This window comes from Arachis duranensis, chromosome 2, assembly GCF_000817695.3.
Source record: "Arachis duranensis cultivar V14167 chromosome 2, aradu.V14167.gnm2.J7QH, whole genome shotgun sequence".
In the NCBI taxonomy this organism is placed as follows: domain Eukaryota; kingdom Viridiplantae; phylum Streptophyta; class Magnoliopsida; order Fabales; family Fabaceae; genus Arachis; species Arachis duranensis.
In genome coordinates, this window is record NC_029773.3 from 68,173,841 (window position 1) to 68,180,843 (window position 7,003).

Here is a 7,003-nt window from a genome sequence, read left to right on the forward strand (position 1 = left end):
ACTCTAGTTCTTCCCTAGGAAGGGGCTAGGACTTGTGAGTTAGAGTCAGTGTACCCAATTGACCTTCCTTTGCAACTGCAAGAGGATAACTAATTGGAAGCAATAACTTTTACTATGTTATTTGGGAAAACCAACAAGGATAGAAACTCCAATTAATCTTTTCCTAGCCAAGACTTTCTTATTTTAAATACACAACACATCTTGTTATCATTCACTGCTTTAATTTTTAGTTATTTAATTTTCCATTTTCAACCCTCACAAGTTTCTCAGAAATTTCCTGATCAATAATTTACATTGCTGTGTCAACTCTTTAGGAAACGACCTAGGAATTCTACTCCCAGTTATTTATTCCTTAATTATGACATCTTTTAAATTGACAGTGGAAATTTCATCGGTTAAGACTATACTCACAATGCAGTTTCTATCAATATTTCTTAATCGGCATTTTTCCTCCCGTCAATGTTCCCATGTCAGAGTCTGCAGAGCATTCGACTTCTACATTACCTCCTCTCCCAACCACATCATCTGAGCGCAAAAATCGATCAACAGTTTGGGACCACTTCAAGAGAACCCCTGATGATGAAATAAGGCTTAATGTCAATACTGTTTGAAAGTGGTCAAGTGCGAGAATGGAACAAGTGCTATGAGATCACATTTAAAGATTTGCATAAGCAATCCTGGTTCAGATAAAGGCAAATGACAGAAAACAGGCACATTGCCTAGCCCAGAAGCACAAGTGGCTAGGTTTGATGCAGAATATGCTCGGAAAAAATTGATATCAATGTTTGTTCGCGAGGAGCTTCCTTTTTTATTTGTAAAAAGTCAAGGTTTTAAAGAATATTCGACGGCTTTGCAACTAGAATTCAACTTTCTTTCACGTTTTACATTGGCACATGACATCTTGATGCTCTATGAAACAAAGAAGGTTCAACTTCAAAAATACTTTTCCAAATACGGAGGAAGAGTTTGTCTTACAACTGATAAATGGAGTTCGTGTCAGAATATGGTGTGTATGTGTTTGACTGCTCATTTCATCGATGTGGACTAGAAGTTACAAAAGAAAATACTAAATTTTTGCCAAGTCACCGGCCACACAGGAGAGATTATGCCTCAAAATATTGAAGCTTGCTTGAATAGCTAGAAGTTGAACAAGATCTTGAGTTTGACAGTTGATAATGCATCGTCTAACGATGTAGGAGTTATGTATTTATAAAGAAGGCTCATTTCTTGGAAGAGCTCAGTTTTGAATGGAGGGTATCTCCATATGCGGTGTTGTGCGTATATTTTAAACCTGATTGTGAAGGATGGATTGAATGAGATTGATGATTTAGTTACCAAAATTCGAGATGCTGTGAAGTACGTTAGATCTTCAAATTCAAGATTAACTAGGTTCAAGGCATGTATTGTACGAGAGAATATTCCACATAAGAGTCTTGTTTGTCTAGATGTTGAAATATGATGGAACTCTACATACTTAATGTTTGTAGCAATCTTAAAGCATCAGAAATTCAGAAGGCATTTGAACTATTAGAGGTGCAAGACAAAAAATTTGTTGAAGAATTAAACAAGGGAAAAGGGGTACCTTCAATTCAAGATTGGAATTATGCTAAGTCCATCTTATCGTTTTTAGAGATGTTTTATGATGCTACACTTTGCATCTCTGGATCCTCTTATGTCACTAGTAACTTATACATGAAAGAAGTGTTTGCTTTTGGAAGGAGGATTCAACAATATCGTGATGATGATGATTTGAGCATAAGTCTTATGACAAGTAAGATAAAAGCAAAATACAACAAGTATCGGGGAAATGCAAAAACTATTAACATGTTGTTGTCAATTGCCGTAGTTTTAGATCCTTGCCATAAATTGGATTATGTTGAGTGGTGCCTAGTTAATTCTTTTAGTGTAGAAGTGGGCGGTGAATTGAAGACAAAGTTGTCTTCTTGTCTTCATTCACTTTATAATTTATATCAAGGTGCAGATGAAAAACCAAGATGATACCCTCTCTCAACCAAGTGCAAGTGATAAAGCCAAAGACATTTATGATATGAGGTTATATCACCGATCAACCGGTTACAAATCCAATCTTAAATCTGAGCTTGATCGTTATTTGGATGAAGACTGTAAGCCAGACAAAAAGCCTTTGGATATTCTAGGATGGTGGAAGGCTAACTCGAATCGATTTTCCGTCCTAGCAAATATGGCACAGGACATATTAGCTATATCAGTTTTAACAGTAGCTTCCAAGTCTGCTTTTAGTATGGGGGGAAGAATTATCGATCAATATCGTAGTTCATTGACTCCTAAGATGGTAGAAGCCATTGTATGCACAGAAGATTGGCTTAAAGAAGACTTTTTCTCTTTTCTTGCACCTGAGAATTTCGAAGAGCTTGAAAAGGTCAAGTAAGGTAAATTGAATATTAAATGTCTCTTAAATATATCATATGATAATTTATCAATTCCAATATCTATTTTATAGTTTTTCTCTTCCCTTATATATTCATCTCTAATCATAGTCATATGGAACATGAGCAATGATTGGAGGAGAAAAAATTATTAAGGGAGGAGATTTAACCATTGTCAATTGAATATAGAGCATAATTTTATTTGTTACTTAATTGGTAACAAGAATCGGTTTATTTAATTTACTTAGAAAATGTTATAGTTTAACTTATGTAGATTCAAATGATGAATAAAATTAATTAATTATTCTATTAGTCTTTATAATTTTTTTGAATTGATAATTATAGCTTTTTTTGTGCAGATTTGATTTTATCAAAGGGCATTACTTGTTCAGTAGGTCTATGTTCAATTGCACTTGAGGATGACTAGAAAGTCTTGATTGTTTATGTTTTCTTTAGTTATGTTCTAAACACTTAGGTGGTAAAAAGATTAGATTTGCTTTTTTATATATGATTAGATTTGTTTATGTTTATGTTTATGTTTTCTTTAGTTAAGTTTTAAATATATAATTGCTAAAGAAATTAGACTTGCTTTTCCAACGTTGGTCTTGTGAAAAAAATTGTGCCATTGTGGAGTGGATTATGCGTTATTTGAATAGGAAAAGTGTTGAAGAAAAATAGAAATATTTACAATAGAAGGAATTTCATTATTTATAAATATTACTTATATTATTTATTCAAATTTTACTAACCGATAAATAACTAATTTTATTATGTATAATTAATTTAATTAATTAACTAAAATTATATTTTTGATTAACTAAAAAATTGATTTAATTTTTGAATTAATCAAATTATAAATATCCTTATATTGGATTGCATTTTGGTCAGTAATAACTTGCTTTTGTGAGTTTTATGCTAAAGACTTACCGCCTATATGGTGTTTGGCAAGCTATTACCGCCTATATAGTGTTTGGCAAGCTATTACCGCCCATACGGCGTCTGGAACCCTATCAATTCTTTTTTGCATGTAGCTTGTAAATAATTATTCAAAATCTTCATCAATAATCCAAATAAAATGCATCAAATAAAAAATTTATTTGTTATTTATAATTTTTAAAGAATAATGTTATCCATTTGAAAATGAGAATATCTGGTTAAAAAACGAAGAAAAGGAACTGTGAAAGACTCAAATCGTGGTCATCGGCGTCCAGCTGCATGATCAGATGAGTCAAATGAAAAAAAAAAATTATAAGGTATTATATTTTGTTGTAAAAGATATATAAAGATGTATAAATAGAAAATTCTAGTATTAAAATAATTAGCTCAATAATGATTTATATATATATATATATATATATAATAATATTATATGTTGTAATGTGTATATATATATACAAAGATAGAAAGAAGTATTAAAAGTAAAGAGAGAGAATTGCATATGTTTATTGTTACTATCTTAATATAATAAAGATGATTAATATTGCTATTAATATTATATATAAAGGGTAATAGAAAAGAGAATTTAAAATATTTATAAAATAAAAGAAGAGAAAAAATTGTAGTAAAAATATAAAGAGAAGAGTATTTGATTGCGACATAAAGAGAGAATTGATTTTATTATTACTTGCTTGTGTCTTATATCCCTCATATGGCTTCTCTATTTATAAGCCAACGAGGTTTGCTTTTTCAACTTAATTCTTATTGGAAATGGAATTCAACCGCCCATATTAATGGGCATCTAATGTGATCTTATCACAACACTCCCCTTAGATGCCCATTTAGGATTATGCATCATTAAAACCTTACTAAAGAAAAATCCAATGGGAAAAAACCTTAGTGAAGGAAAAAGAGTACAAAATCCTTTAGTGATGGGGACTGCCTCATTAAAAACCTTGTCAGGAAAAACTCAATGGAAAAAAACCTGACTAAGGGAAAAAGAGTACAGTCTCCCCCTCTTGCCGACATTATTTAATGTCTCGAAATCGGCGCATCCTAATCTCATGTACCAATCTTTCAAAGGAGGATTTTGGGAGTGACTTTGTGAATAAATCTGCCAAATTGTCACTTGAGCGAATCTGTTGGACATCAATTGTTCCTTGATTTTGAAGATCATGAGTGAAGAAGAATTTGGGAGAAATGTGCTTTGTTCTTTCGCCTTTAATGTATCCGCCTTTAAGTTGAGCAATGCATGCTGTATTATCTTCAAACAGGATAGTTGGAGCTATCTTATGATCAGTCAGTCCACATGATGACATAATATATTGAGTCAGACTCCTCAGCCAAAAACACTCGTGACTAGCTTCATGAATTGCCAGTATTTCAGCATGATTAGAGGAGGTTGCTGCTATCGTCTGTTTCGTGGACCTCCATGATATAGCTGTTCCACCATATGTAAACAGATATCCTATTTGAGATCTCCCTTTATGTGGATCAGACAAGTATCCAGCATCTGCATAGCCAACTAGTTGTGACTTGGATCCATAGGGATAAAACAATCCCATATCAACTGTTCCATGAAGATATCAAAAAATTTGTTTGATTCCACTCCAATGTCTTCTGGTTGGAGAGGAACTATACCTTGCTAGTAAATTCACCGCGAATGATATGTCAGTCGCGTATTATTAGCAAGATACATTAGCGCTCCAATGGCACTAAGATATGGTACTTCAGGACCAAGGATATCTTCATTTTCTTTTTTTAGGGCGGAATTGATCCTTTTTCACATCCAAAGATCTTACGATCATTGGGGTACTCAAGGGATGTGACTTATCCATATAAAATCTTTTTAAGATCTTTTCTGTGTATGTTGTTTGATGAATAAAGATCCCGTCTTTTATATGCTCGATCTGCAGGCCGAGACAAAATTTAGTTTTTCCAAGATCTTTCATCTCAAACTCTTCTTTTAGAGTTTTTATAATTGTTGGAATCTCTTCAGGAGTCCCAATGATATTTAAATCATCAACGTACACATCAATTATAACGAATCCAGATGCAGATTTCTTTATAAAAACACATGGACAGATATCATCATTCTTGAATCCGTTTTTGGCCAGATACTCAGTAAGACGATTATACCACATTCGTCCAGATTGCTTTAGACCATATAAAGATCTTTGCAATTTGACTGAGTATAACCCTTGCGAACATTCATTGGATGGTTTAGATATCTTTAGTCCTTCAAGGACTTTCATATAGATATCTCGATCTAATAAGCCGTATAAGTAGGCTGTTACCACATCCATTAAATGCATATGCAGTTTATGATATGCAGATAAACTGACCAAATAACGCAATGTTATCGCATCTACTACAGGGGAATACGTTTCTTCATAATCTATACCGAGCCTTTGTGAAAAACCTTGTGCCACAAGTCGGGCTTTATAGCGCACAACTTCATTTTTCTCATTTCGTTTTCTCACAAATACCCACTTATATCCAACAGGTTTTACATCTTCAGGTGTACGGACTACAGGTCCAAAGACTTCACGTTTTGTAAGTGAGTCTAATTCAGCCTTCATGGCTGCTTCCCATTTTGGCCAATCATTTTTTTGTCGACATTCTTAAACTGATATTGGCTCAAGATCCTTACTTTCATGCATGATATCTAATGCCACATTATATGCAAAAATTTCATTGACAATTGTCTTATTTCGGTCCCATTTCTCTCCTGTATTTATCGAGATCTCGTCATTTTCACAATTTTCAGGTACCTGAACGTCTTCTGGCGTTATATCAGAATTTTGGACAACTGCAGGTGTCTCTACTATGTCTTTTTCAACAGGAATATTATTTACCTCTTTTTTCTTTCAAGGATTTTTGTCTTTGGAACCGACAGGCCTGCCACACTTCTGGCGTGTATTTGCTTCAGTGGCTACTTGTCCTACTGGGACATCAATTCGAATTGGGGCATTTTTCGCTTGTATATAAGATTTAGTTATCCTCTTTGTATCAAAAAATGCATCAGGCAATTCATTTGCTATTCTTTGCAAATGTATAATCTTTTGAACTTCCAGTTCACATTGCCCTGATCGAGGATCTAAATGCATCAACGATGATGCATTCCAGTTAAGTTCCTTTTCAGGAAGCTTATTCTCTCCCCCTAATGTTGAAAATTTTGATTCATCAAAATGACAATCCGCAAACTGGGCTTTAAATACATCTCCAGTTTGTATCTCAAGATACCTCACTATAGAGAGAGAATCATATCCAACATATATCCCCAATTTTCTTTGGGGTCCCATTTTGGTGCGATTAGGTGGTGCAATGGGAACATATATCGCACACCCAAATATTCTTAAATAGGAAACATTTGGTTGTTGGCCAAAAGCTAATTGCATAGGAGAGAATTGATGGTAACTCGTTGGCCTCAAACGAATAAGTGCTGCGGCATGTAAAACAGCATGCCCCAAACCGAGGTTGGGAGATTTGTTCTCATAAGTAAGGGTCTAGCAATTAATTGGAGGCGTTTAATAAGTAATTCTGCTAACCCATTTTGTGTGTGAACATAAGCTATTGGATGTTCAACACTTATTCCATTAGCCATACAATAAGCATCAAAAGCTTGAGAAGTAAATTCACCAGCATTATCAAGACGAATT